The 14,335-nt window shown below is 43.0% G+C and overlaps 1 long non-coding RNA gene across 2 annotated transcripts in view; it reads left to right on the top strand.

Annotated features, from left to right (window-relative positions):
* The window catches only part of LOC107977499, a 39,218-nt gene that overhangs the window by 16,384 nt on the left and 8,499 nt on the right, over window positions 1-14,335 (top strand). For both annotated transcript variants that reach the window (XR_004772501.1, XR_004772500.1), the window contains exon 5: window positions 13,596-13,721. This is a non-coding gene — a long non-coding RNA (uncharacterized LOC107977499). The remainder of the gene's footprint in view (window positions 1-13,595; window positions 13,722-14,335) is intronic.

Raw genomic sequence — 14,335 nt, 5'->3', positions numbered from 1 at the left:
TTCAGAAACACTAACTAAACCAGCATAAAAGTCGAGGTGAAACTCAAGCCATTGTCTGTCACTCCAGATCTTGTTTCTTTGTAGCATATTGGATCATTACAGAGGGGGAAATGTCCATTTTCAGCAGAAACAAGCTATCCTGTTCTTTTTATTTTCTATTATTTCCCCCACTTTCTTCTTTAACATGTGTATTGCTAATATGTATGCATATGTTTGTGTGTACATATGTGTGAGCATGCCAGAGGTCAACATCTGGTGTCTTCCTCTATTGCTTTCCACCTTATTTTTTTGAGACAGGGTCTCACAGAAGAACCTGGAGCATGACAATTTGTCAAGACCAGCTGATCAGAAGCCCCTAACATTCTTCTGTTTCTGTGTTAGACCCCTGGAAAACTCAGGCCTCCGGGGGTCTCAGCCCAGGACCGAGGTCACCCTAATCACCAGGCGGATTTGAAAACTTGCTGCAAACTGCATGAGGCTTTATTGTTGTTTAACAAGCTAACCCCATGTTAGCTCGGGTCTTTCACCCACCCGCCATGGCAGATGACTAGCAAAGACAGCTCGAACCGGCTGCATAGAGATCTTGTAGGGCATCATAAGGGGAGTGTCTAGGGGTACACACAGGGTCAGGCTTGGAGGGCTTGCCCTGTGTTGATTGGCCAATTGGTTGTTATGGCCCATAGGCCCTCCTAGCGTGGTTGCTATGCTCTGCGAGTCATTGCTGTGTGCTTGTCCATAAAGCACACCCAGAGCCATAAAGCATAGCACCACCAGCTAACTTCTGATTGGTTCCTTGCCACGAGGCAGGCATCTGACCTCTCAGTGACCAAGGCAAGGTCATGGTGAGCATGTGTTACTGTCATGGCTGCCGAAAGGGACAGGCATCTAACCTCAGTGACTAAGACAAGGTCAGACAAATACGTGTTTGGCTGTTATGACTGCCGAAATGGGGAGCTGGTCCCTTCACTGCTTCACTGTTCACAGATTCATGCTGCCCCTGAGCTTTTTACATGGCTGTTGAGAATTGAACTCAGGTCTGAGTGCTTGAATAGTAACCACTTTACCAACTAAACCATCTTCCCAGTCTTTGGTCTGCCAGTTTTAAAATTTTGAGGCACACCAGCTCATCCAATTTATCTAGAATTTGAGGCAATGAAGTTCATTTAGTGATGCCATTTGTGAAGATGGGGAAAGCGGTGGTGGGCGTCAAGCAGTGTATGAAGCCTGGTGCCAGATATTACTTGTTATATTAGTTACCTTTCTTGTTTCTGAGACAAAACACTTGCAAGGGTAGCTTAAGGAAGCAAGGAGCAGTTTTGACTCACAGTGAGTGCACAGCCGGTCATGATGGGGAAGATATGGCTGCAGGAGCTTGAAGAAGCTGTGCAGGGTCTTAGCCCAACCATGGAAGGTTGAGCAGGGTCCAAGGAAGAGTAAGTGTGCTGCTTGCCCCTTCTCAGCCTCCCAGAATCCTGGAGACAATCAGACGCAGCAGGGAGTCTAGTGAAGCAGGAACTCATTTATTACTACACAGCAAGCATCTTTTAAAGGAAAAAAAAAAAAAAAACGCAGGGCGGGGGAACAGCCAGCCAATGGTTTTGAAGGTCAGCCTATCCTAGGCACCCTAGGCTTTACCTAGGGACCAGGAGCCATTCTTGCAATGACCTCATCTGATTTGATCTAGGCAACCAATCACTTTTTTTTTATATATATATAAACATCTCAGGACTCACCCATCTCACTTCCCCTCAGTGCCATGTTTGACTGGCTCCTGTGCCCTACAGAGCTGCTCACATGGTATCTGCAGTCAAAAAGTGGGGAAAGAGGAATGATGGAGATCAACTCACTGTTTTCTTTTGTTATTCAGTCTGAATGCCCAGCCCAGGGTCTGCACCACCCACATTTAACTGGGGTCTTCCTGCCTTAATTAACATGATCTACATCATCCCTCACAAACACACCCTGAAGTCTGTCTCCTAGGTGATCCTGTCAAGCTGACAAACAATAGGAACCATGACACTTGCTTACAGAAAGGACCTCTGACTGCCCTCATGTAAGCTCTCTTGGAGGGTCTGGAAGTCAGCCAGGATGAGAGGTAAGTTCTCTCACTCAAATGTATTCCAATGATGCTCCAAACACAGGAGAGAGGTTGGCTTGTGGACATGTCTGTGGATAATTATCATGATCATTAATTAACCTGGGAAAACCCAGCCCATTGAGGGCAGCACCATTCCCTTGGCAGGGACTCCTGAACATTCTAAGAAAGGAGAAAGCTAGCTGAGAACAAGCAAATAAATAAATAAATAAATAAATAAATAAAGTCACATTTATTCTCTTTGTTCATCTGCAGATGTGATGGTCTGTTTTAAGTGCTTACATGTAGTTCTCCACAATGATAGACTATAACTTGCTATCATAAGCCAAATGCCCCTTCCCACAAAAGGCTTTTCAAACAAAGATGTCATTTATAGAGAAGAAGGCTCAAACTGGACAACCTACCTGCAAGCATAGAATCTGACACCCAGAAAATGTGATGAAGCCATCAGTTAAACGCTTCACAAAGGAAGAAAGGACTAAGGCAACATGGAAGCACCTCCCACTTTGCAGACAACAGCTGCTCCCACTTTATGGTTGTGGGTACAATGAGTCCTAGTAAATCCTGTGTAATAGACACATTCATGTGCTCCATCCTTTTAACAATTTTCTTAATTAGGGTTCTGTCCTCTTCAGCAAAGCATTTACACAGTTACTTTATTGCATTTGAATTCAACATTAGCTTCAATAGACTTAATATAATTTTATGGTTTTTTTTTAAAAAAAATAGCTTTACAATGAAGGGAATTTATTTTATTGTCATTATTGAGTTATTCTCATGGATCCTCAGCAGCCATTGGTGCAGAAGCCTAGGACATGCTATCAAGAAGGGAAGCCTGTACACATGTGGTTGATGACCATGGTTTTGCTGGTCTTACCTTTATTATTATATCCTGATTCTAAGAGCCTCAATTTCCTTATCCACAAGGTGAGACCAGGATCATCCTTGCCTCAAAGCAATTGTGAACACCAAGTAAATTACCCCCCCCCCAGTGAAAGGGCTTTACCAAGCATATAGAACTATGTGTGTTTCTGGGTTTTTCTCTTCCAGTAAATACCTTAGTCACCACACCCATCTGGAAATGGCACTGGTGTGCAAAGTTTAGAGACAGAGGGATAGACTCAGCTTTTGAGGTATATGGATGGTGAAGAACACATGGTTCAGATAGACGGCTTTGCAAGAAGGTAGGGCATATGCAGAGATGAGCACCCAGGGACTGGGGAATGAGGGAAGATGACCAGGAACAACAGAGGGCAGAGATGGAGTTAGTCAGTCCTGTTCTACGGACAATCCTATCTGTGCCTCCTCTTCATTTTACCAAGTTGTTTTCCAGGACTCCACTCAGTCTCATCAGAAACTGCATTGTTACTCTCATTAGAGTTCAAACAATCCTTGCCTTTCATACACCAAAGCTCTGGAATATCTGTGCTTTGGAGTGCTAAGATTCCATTTATTGGGGTCAATACATAAATATTCTTTGAACGTGGGTGAAATGGACCTCAACTGATACCAGGTTTTCCCTGGCCACACACAGCACAGTTAACTATGTCCTAACTGTGTTGTTTCTAAATTTGAAAGACAAAGATTAATGAAGTAGGTCACAGTGTTTTCTGCATAATGCCATATTATTCCAATATATTATCTGTTAACGGTCTTCATTACTGTGTATCATAGCCCATAAATGCATTAGTCACAGGCAGGAGAGATGGTTCAGTGGGGAAAGGCACTTGCTCTAGCAACTCAGAATTTGGACCTCTGGAATGTCCTAAAAAGCTGGTATGGTGGCATGCACTTGTAATCCCAGTGTTCCTATAGCTACATGGGAGATGAAGACGGGAGAATTGCCTGGAAGTTCCTAGCCTGGAGTATGACAAAGTGGCACAAACAACTAGAGAGACCCTTTCTCAAACAAGGCAGAAGGTGAGAACCAGTTTCCAAAAGTTGTCCTCTTGGGCTGGTAGGATGGCTCATCTGGTAAAGGTGCTTGCCACTTAATTTGGCAACCTGAATTCAATCCTTACACCCCATATGGTAAATGGAGAAAACAGACTAGTAAAACATCCACTGTGTGTGCCCATGTACATGTAGATACTCACTCACAAGCCTACACACACACACACACACACACACAAATTAAGTAATAGAGAAAGACAGCTATTTTCTGATTTCCCACTTGTGTTGTAGTGAGGCATCACCACACACACACACACACACACACACACACACACACACACACACACATTATATATATATATATATATATATATATATATATATACTCAAAAATAGTAATATTTAAGATAGTGGAATGAATGTGGTAGGCTACCTGTATAACATGTATGAGGCCCTGGTTCCATCTCATGTACAAATAAAGAAAGTCATGATAATAAACCCATGTGTCAAGCCCATCTCTTTTCCTTACTTCTTACAGAAATGTCAGAGTTTCATTGCATTTTAAAGTATATAGACTTAGAGGTGATAGCTGTCAGTCAAAAAGAGAGACATAGAACATAGGTTTGAACCAAATCTTAGCACATACTAGCTGGGCTAAGTTTGAACAAGTTTTATTCTATCTTCTGAGGCCTCAGTTTGCCAAGGTCTTAAAATGGAGATAACATCTACTTCACAAGGCAAACACCAAAGATTAAAGATAATGCATGACAAGAAAGCTTTAGAAAGATTAATGGCAGGGCCTTACTCTATCGATTTCGTCTTACAGATGTGGATACATGTCCTTATTTATTGGCATCTCATTGAAAATAGAACATCTTGACTACACTCTTAGCTCAAATACTGACTGATGAAAGTCTTTGCCGTAGGTCAAGCAGGGTTGGGAGACATGTTTTGTTTTTTTGGCTTTCATCCCCCTCCTCACTAACATGAACATTGAATTTAATAGTGGCCATGCCCTTCTTGGCTAACCTCCCAATTAAAGATCAAAACAGAGTCATGTGCCAATTTCAACTCCATCTAACTGCTGTCTGGTTAGGTAAGCTTTTATATATGCTAATACGACCCCTAGAATCCATGCCACAGGCTGGGTGAAAGAAATATCGTCTGGTTTGGCTCCTCTGTGTTACTGAAGGGAGTGTGTAACAGCTAGCATGAAGCATGGAGACCAACTGCTTTTCCACATCAGCCCTCCAACTTGGAAGGCTGTTTACCAGTCTAAGCTCAATACAAAGACGTTATTTTCATTTAGTGCAACTCATGGGGAGGAAACACTCAACTCCAACAAAACCCCTATCGTATGGGATGGAATCTGCCACATTTAACACCACTCTTCCTCACTTCCTACTTCCTTGAGAAGTAGCTGAGAGAGAAAAGACGAGAGGAAGGCAGGTAGAGGGTCTTTATCACTGATGATGTTAATATTAAACACATGGCTGCTGGGTGCACTCCATATGTCCGTATTCTGACTTGGGAAGCTGAGGACAAGGAATTGTTTGAGTCCAAAAGTTCAAAACCAGCCGAGGTAACATAGTGAGACTTCCCCTCTCATCTCAAAAGGAGAAGGAGACAAAGGAAGAGAGGAGGAGAGAGATGAAGAGGGAGCTGACAGCTATGAGTGTCTTCCTAAGAGTGTCTAACTCTTGTACCTTACATGCCCAAGCAAGTAGACAAGACACATTCAGCCAGGATGCTTCTGCTGACTTCCCACATGTTAAAGACGTATGGGGACCTCTGTTCTCTGTGAGTGAACAAATTGCCAAGAAAATAGAGAGAGAGGAGACGAACTTGGGGATGCCTGCCCAGCTCCTCCTTTTAAATTCACCCTGAGGAGGAATCGAGGCTAGAAGGCTGAAAACAAGAACAATAAAAAGAATGTCATGTCCGTGAAGGTCCCTAATAGAAGGGACCAACTGCTCTGTCAAAGGAGTCTTCAGACAGAGAGAACCTTTCTTTCATCTTGAAAGTGGATTTTGGTTAGACAGTTAACTTTGGAAGTCCACGGCATGTAGCATTTGTGCTCCTTAAGGCTGACAAGTGGGATGGAACATTCATATTTTAAGAATACTTGTATATTGCAAAATATTTGGCTGCCACATGTTTCCTCTCTCTTCTTGCAAAGCGATGTCCTCAGGGCTATCTACATTGCTCATTATAAATCCATCCATCAACTCCAGCCTCGTAAGACAACAGTGGAAGAGCAGTTGGAAATGGAGGGGTTGAGCAACGGCTGTGAAACACAGCAAGATGGCTTTTTTACCCCCTGCCTCAGCCTGGATTATTTCTTAGTGTTCCTGGTTCTGCTGGCAGGAATCCTACTGAATTCAGGAAAACCATATGAAATCTATCCTGGGTGTTGCCAAAATAAATTGTTAATCATATCAGATGTAGTGCCGAAGAGTATTCATCACAGTCAATTTTCTGTTTTGTAACTGCTTCTCTTTGCCTTGCTCAGGATCTGATGAGAGGAGTAGGAGCCCGTACTGTACATGCCACGTCTTGTTGTCTGTCAAAGAGGAGAGATCAGGGGCTTGGGAGTCAGGCAGGGTTCATGGGGTTAGGTTGAGGGCACCCAAGTACTAACAAAGGATGTTTCTATAGTCCAATTTTAAATAGCCCTCTGGAGATATTAACTGTCTGGACTCCTTTAGAGTTTGGGAGTATGAGACCCTCATGAAAGTTGGATTGGAACTGTGTATAGAGGAACAAGGAGATTTGTACCTCTGTGTTTCAATACTGTTTCTTCAGCTGCAAAAATTACATGAGATGGCTGCAATTGCTTCCAGTACCTAGTTCAATTACAAGGAACCAAGCTTACCCAGGTCATTATAGGACTACCATTTCTCACTTGCAGGAGAAAGAATGCATTGATCCAGATTTTCTTTGTTTTAACTTTGTATTGATCCTTTGTGAATTTCACATCATGCACCCCAATCCCACTTATTTCCCCCTCCCTCCATATCTGCCCTCAACCCTTCCTACCCTCTCCCCAAACAGAACAAATGAAACAAAACAAAACAAAACAAAACAAAACCTCCCATGGAAGTTGCTGTGTGTCACACAGTATACCCCTTTGCCTAAATATCTTTACTTGCAAATGTCCATTGCAATGAATCATTGGTCTGATTCGAGGCCTCTGGCTTCTGCCACATTATCAATACTGTTGGTGCCCTGTGTCATGGAGATCCTGCAGCTTTAGTTCTGCATGACCAGCCCCTTCACAAGCTCCAGTAGTTCAGAGCTAGGGCAGGCATTGGAGTGGGCCAGCTCAAAGCTCTGGATGGGGGCCTGGGTGGTAGCTGAATTGTTCAGCCCACTCACTCTCCTATACCCATGACACCAGAGCCAGCTCTCTGGCTTTGCCCAAGTAAGGGGCAGGATCAGCTCTCCTGCCCATGGTAACTGGAAAGGGGTGGGACCAGCTCTACTGTGCTCATGCCTTCTGAGCCAACTCTCTCTCACCTACACTGCCAGCGCCAGTCCTCCATCACTGCCCAGGTGAGGGGCAGGGCCAGCTCTCCCACTTTGCCCAGGTGAGAGGTAGGACTGACTCTCCCATGTTCACACCATTGGGGACAACTCTCCCTCACCCATACAAGCTCTCTAGCACTGCCCAGGTGAGGGGTGGGGCCTGATCCATATTTCCTTAATGGTTAAAAAAAAAATGGTAACAGATACAGAACAGACAAAATCTTCCCTGGAGTGGGTCACACTACATGGCTAATCTAATCATAGTAGATCCTTGGGAACAGATGAATTATTTTGAATTGAGTACCTATCCTCCCCCTCATTTATAGCACTTTACAGGTGTTATGCAAGAAGTCAAGAGTTCTAGAATGCTGTGCATGTCTCGAACACTGATGGTGTAGGACCCTGGTGTATATCCAAGTCTGGAAAATGGACTGAAAGGAAGCAGGAAGAGATTTAGACACTAAATTATTGTGTGTGAATGGGTTTGTGATACCTGGAGAGACACAGCTAAGTGGTATGAGAAGGAATTTATTTTGCAAATATTATTTAGGTAAATCGGTCCCAGCAGAGCAATGTGGGTACCCCTTTAGTGGACTTTTAAATTGAAATTTCAGAATATGAACTTTTAACCCACAAGCTTTAGGTTCTAGTGGTGGTATTCCCTTGTATGGGAGGGGTGCACACATGCATCCCTCTACATGCATGAGTGTCTTGTGAAGGATAAGGTGCACATTTCTTAATGAAGTTTATTCTGGTTTGCTTTTCTGTTGCTGATAGAAAAGACTGACCAAAAGCAATTTAGGAAGGTGTCTTAGTCAGGGTTTCTATTGCTATGAAGAGACACCATGACCACGACAACTCTTATAAAGGAAATCATTTAATTGTGGTTGCTTTCAGTATCAGAGATTTGTTCCATAGCAGGATTTGGTGGTATGCAGGCAGACATGGTACTGGAGAAGAAGCTGAGAGTCTTGCATCTTAATTTTCAGGCAACAGGAAGTAAACTGAGACCCGGGTATATCTTCAGCATACATGAAACCTCAAGACCATCCACACAGTGACACACTTCTTTCAACAAGGCTACACCTACTCCAACAAGCCACACCTCCTAATAACGCCACTCCCTATGAGCTTGTGGGGGCAATTACATTCAAAGTATCACAGAAGAAAAAGTTTTATTTGGCCTACACTTCCACATCACAGTCCGTCATCAAGGGAAGTTAAGGCAGGAACTCAAGGTCAGTCACTCACCAGGCTTTCAGTATGTCAGCATCATTCCCATTTCCACAAGTGTTTAGAATGGATCCCTGGTTTTCAATATGGCTTACATTAGATCTTATTTAACATATCATATTACATTTCAAAGTAAGATGAGGAATTCTCTTCTGATCCAGCCTCTTGACAGCTTCCAGAACCAAGGAACTGACTATGCAACCCTGAAAACAGGAAAATAGGAGAGGGTCCTTATATTTGAGAATGATTTATTATTTGATCCAACCAAAGCCCCAGCTTAGCTTCCAGAATTTTTCTGAGCTTCCTAGGCTGCCATAAGAAATTGTCCCATGGTGTTGATGACTTAATACTGATGGGGGATGTCCTTCTGTATATATGTTTCTCTTATTGGTTGATGAATAAAACACTGTCTGGCCAACAAGAAGCAAGAAAACAGGTGGGGCTAGGAGACAAGGAGAATTCTGGGAAAGGTAGGCAGAGAGAGACCACCAGAGACACCATGGAGGGACCAGGAGGATAGGATGCACCAGGCATTCTCTGGTAAGATAAGGCCATGTAGAAATACATAGATTAGTAGTTATGGGTTAATAATTAAGACAGAGCTAGCCAATAAGAAACCCTAACCATAGGCCAACAGTTTAGTAATTAATGTAAGTCTTTGTGTGTTTATTTGGGGCTGAGAAGAGTGGCAGGGCCTGGCAGGACAAGAAACCACCAGAAACATAACGTCACAGAAATTTGTCTCCTTGTAGTTCCAGGCGCTAGAACCTAAAATCAAGCATTGGCTGGGCCCTGCCTACCCTTCAGTTTGTGGGTATGAATCCTTCCCTTGTCTCTGGCCAGGCTGTTAGCTCCTAGCAATCTTTCTGTTTCCACGGCTTGTAGCTGCACCACTCTGACTTCTGTCTTCATCGTGTTTCTCTCTCTCTCTCTCTCTCTCTCTCTCTCTCTCTCTCTCTCTCTCTCTCTCTCTCTCTCTCTCTCTCTCTCTGTGTGTGTGTGTGTGTGTGTGTGTGTGTGTGTGTGTGTGTGTGTTTCTGTCTGTCTTCATTGGAATTGGAGTCCACTCTAAGCCAGCATGACCTCATCCTAATTCACACCTACTTATGTAAAATCCCTCTTTCTGGATAAGGTCATGGTCTAAGGTTCTTAGTGATCAAGCTTTGGTTTCGGGAACCCCGTCTAACCCAATATAGTTATTTACAGATCTATTTCCCCACAGTAGTATCAGGCCATGATTGATATGTACTGATTTGTCCTGACAATGGCTTTTGTCCTTCCTGTACCCAGGAGCCTCAAGGCCCAGCTACCTGCAAGGGATGAATCTTTGGGAGCCCAGGCCTTCATGGTTTTTTATTTTATTTTATCTTGAAAATCAGGATGCTAGTGAATAATTCTCTGCATGGGGCTATACTTTGCCATTTGGGACATTTTCTATAGAGTAATGTAATATTTTCACTCAGAAAATACATTTCAAGTTCCAAACAGGCAATTTACGAAGTATTTTCGGAACGCTGTTGGCGCTGTGTTCCAGGATGCCTGCATTGTTGATGAGACATCATGCGGGGCTGAAGCTGTCATCAGAGGCACAGCGGGAAGCCTGCATTACTGCTGCCTATCCAGATAATGCTGTCTTCTTCTTCTTCTTCTTCTTCTTTAATAAATAAGTATCAGCCAACAAGAGCTTATTTTTTATTTTTGGCAGATGCATGTAAGTCCACTTCCTAGACTCGGTAAGACTGCAACATAAAAATAATTTGAACATTAATTTTCTTAGTATGCATTCTTCATTAGAGGCTGGGACAAGGTCTCAGGTCCAGGGGGTTTAATTGGGAGGTAATCTCAGGAAGTAGGAGTTGGTATTGAGAATGAGAGGAAATGGCAGAGAAAAAAATGGGGCTGTGCAGTCAAGGCCAAGGCCACTGCTAAAGGCAGTGGGCTGTTGGTGCTACAAACTTGGGAAATTGTAGAGGAAACTTTCCCTGAGTTGTCCTCTTGAGCAGGTGAGGGTTTTAAATTCTTCTAGTTGCCTCCCACGTGTAAGGGAGGGAAGGGGGCTCATACTCTCCAGGCTGTGTCCATTTGGAATATCTCTCTCAGACCATTCTTACAACTCATCTTTAGCACCACCTAAGACTTAACTCTCCAGGAAGCAGCCCCACCTGTGCAGCTCTGTCAGATCTGGGCTGAGGGAAGGAGACAGATACCAAGGGCATCTGTTACATTAGGATTCTTCCCCCCCATCTGTGTGTGTGGGGGGCACCTAGTAAGAGTGCTTGTACACACCTGTATAGGTCAGAGGAAGGAGTGGGTAGCCTGCTCTCATTCTTCACTGTATTCCCCTGAGACAATGTCTGTCAACGTCTGTCAGTTACTGAACCTTGAACTTTGCTGGCAACCACCAAGCCCCATGCAATCTTCCTACCTCTAGCCCCCACAGTGGGTGGGGTAATAGATGCACATGGGCATGCTGGGGATTTGAACTCAGGTCCTCATGCTTGTGAGCCATCTCCCCATCCCTGAATTCCTTTGTTTTTTTTTTTAACAGACAATATAATCTTCATTTCTTGTCATTATCTGAAATTTAAATGTCCTATGGATTAAGAATGGAATACTGTGTGTTTATAAAAAAACACAATTGAGGAATTTATAATTGAGATAATTTATGTCACATCTATAGCATCAAAAAATTCATCGAGGAAAGGCTTGAGTCTACTATGGCATCCTCTTGGCTTCAGTAGCCTGCTGTAATCATTGGGCAGGCTGCCTCCTTCTATTGGCAGCCTTCTTAGGGATTCTGACTAGGTGGCAGGAGCAGAGGTGACCTGTGGCTTCTAGCGAGACACATCAAGTGCAACCAAGGTGGTATTCTACCACTGAACATGGACTTCCCCAGAGAAAGTGCTGGAAATGGTCCTGTTCTAGATAGTCAAAGACGATAGTATAGAATACAAGATTTAGGAAGGATTGAGGCAAGCAAGCATAGCCCAGATGGTGATGCTGACATTTGTCTTCATATATGCTAGACACTTGCCTCCATTTGTAGTTGACATTACAATTTAGTGGCATCTAAGCTAACCGCCAGGTCCCGACACTACCAGTGCAAATACATTTTAGAGCTTTTCATTGTTTTGAATGATTTTATATGAAAATTACACTAAATGAACATTCTATTTTCATGAACAAGAAATTTCAGCATTGAATTGATGATGAGTGAAAACGAGTTATTATACTTGTCAAATATAATTTCAATTGTAATTTTAAAAAATAGTTTTTAAACAGGTTCTTAAGGTTTTACTCTTCATTCACTGCAAAGTGTCTTGCCAAAAGTCACATCACAAATTTGAAGAGGTTGCCATTACAGTTTCGACCTGCAACATCATGCAGCCCTATGTGCAGAAATGTCTGCCAACGGCGTCTCTACTAAGTTCACAAAAACAAGACCAGGACCTCATTAACATGTTCAAGGTGTTTTGTTGAGAATGTTACATAATTCTGGAGTCTGTGCCGTGCTGAGTTATCGACTTTCATTTTCTGTGTCATCATTACATACTGTGAGCCGCCCCCAAACTCCCTCATCAGCCCGACCTGCAAATAACGTCCTAACGAACATTGCCCACATGCACAGTGTCATGAAAATCGAGTGAGAACCATAGAAGTACAGCAGTGGGTCATCCCACAGGTAGGCATGGATCCTAAGCGGCTTAATGACATCATTGAGCGCCCACCATCCTTCCCATCTTCGACTGTTCTCCTCTGAACTTTGGCCTTTGTTTATAGTGTGTCTCCTAATGCATGTATGATGGTTGCAGCAGCTCAAACATTGCACCTTCAGGCAACAACACCCCAAGTTCAGGAGATAATATCCTCTCTGTATGCCACCGTGAAGGCAAAGAAGAGTTTCCTAAAAACTTCCTAGCAAACTGTCTCTGGAATCTCAATGGGTAGAATGTTTCCATGTTGCCTTTCCAGGAACAGAATCTTCACTTAGGTCAGCGTTCTGACTTCACTGTAGCCCTCAGAAGTGGATAAATTAGAAACATGCTTTTAAAAGCTATGGGCAGAACCCACCAAGTAATCTTTGCCCCGACTAAAAGGAGGCAGCAGTGACATGTGTCTCCGCTGGTAATATAATGTAGTACCTAATGCCTACCAGGAAGGATTCCTGAAGAAGCAGGATCCTGAACCCAAATCTTCCCAAGTCTCCAGATGCAGCAACAGTGAAATCCTGGGAGTCGAGGATTGACTAGAGAAGGCGATACTCGTCCCAGTTCCAGAGTCTGTTATTGACCTCCCTTGGATCAATCTGTGTTCAAAGCTTTATTTTAATATTAATAGAATGAACTACTTTGTGGAAAGAATACCATAACCTAGAGTCACAGCAGCTCAATTAACTTTGTCCCAACATTATTTTCTGTGAGGAGACATTTGTCAAGTGAGATATCCAGGTACCCAAACTGTCAGACTGGAGGCCATGTGTGTACTCTGTCCAAGCTCTCAGAGTGCAAATTCCTAGGGGAAGAAGTCCACCTTGTGCTTCTCCCTCTTTGTGGTTGTCAGTTTCCCACCTGCTCAGAGAAAATGCGCAGACAATATTGGATGACGACTTAGTATAAACAACAATTTGAGCATTCTGAGTTTACATTCTCCTTCCCCCTCATTAGTACACATACCCATACAGTAGGTTCCTGCTGGCTAAGGGAGTAGAGGCAGGGGCCCATTGGATCCCACTGGACGCATACAAGCATCTTACTTACTCTAGAGGGGACAAGGAAGAAAAACCACAGCTTTCCTTTACCTATCCTTGGGATCCTGATTTATTTAAACTCTCTACCTCTTTCCCTAGAGTCTTTTGTTTTCACTCCATTCATTTTCCATGGAAAGCCCAGCATTTGTCCTCATTAGAATCAGTGCAAAATTACACGGACAGATGAAATTCATGGAAAGGCTCTTCACTGCCAGGATGGACAGGGTGAGTATTTTTATGAGGAACAGACCTGTCAGAAGACATTATGATGCTGTGATGTCTCTTTGATGGTCTTGCCCATCAGGAAGAAGGGAGCAAAGGTTAGGAAAAATTAATTTGCAATGTGCTATGGGGTATCCCTTCAAACATGATTAGTTTCACACAGATCTTGTATTTGTAAAAAGATAATGTGACCTATTAGTCCATCAGGTCTCTTCTGCCTTTCAAACCACATTGGATATTTTAGCAGAAAAAAAAGCTAAATTGCACACTCTCCTATAAATTATATAATTAGAAAGCAATGAATTTAAAGATCTAAATGGAGAAGAGTAAAGAAGGTGTCAGACAATGACTTCCCTAATTAATAGCCATTTATGTCTCCCAGCTGGTAAAGCGCTTCACAAATGTTATCACTTTTTATCTTAAAGCATTTTCACTTTGTAAGGAGAATGACTTCATTTGGGGGTAATGAGAATTATACATGGCTTTTAATCAAACCAAAGCAATTCGGTGCTAAAAGAATTGCCACACTGAACATCACAGCAGTGCTGCAGAGTTTATTCATCATGTAGTTTCTACACAACTTGCCTCATTACTTATTTCTAATCAGTCAAAAATTA

Source organism: Cricetulus griseus (assembly GCF_003668045.3).
Source record: "Cricetulus griseus strain 17A/GY chromosome 1 unlocalized genomic scaffold, alternate assembly CriGri-PICRH-1.0 chr1_1, whole genome shotgun sequence".
Taxonomy (NCBI): Eukaryota; Metazoa; Chordata; class Mammalia; order Rodentia; family Cricetidae; genus Cricetulus; species Cricetulus griseus.
Note: the sequence above shows the minus strand (reverse complement) of the source record. Positions and strands in the feature narration are given on the sequence as shown.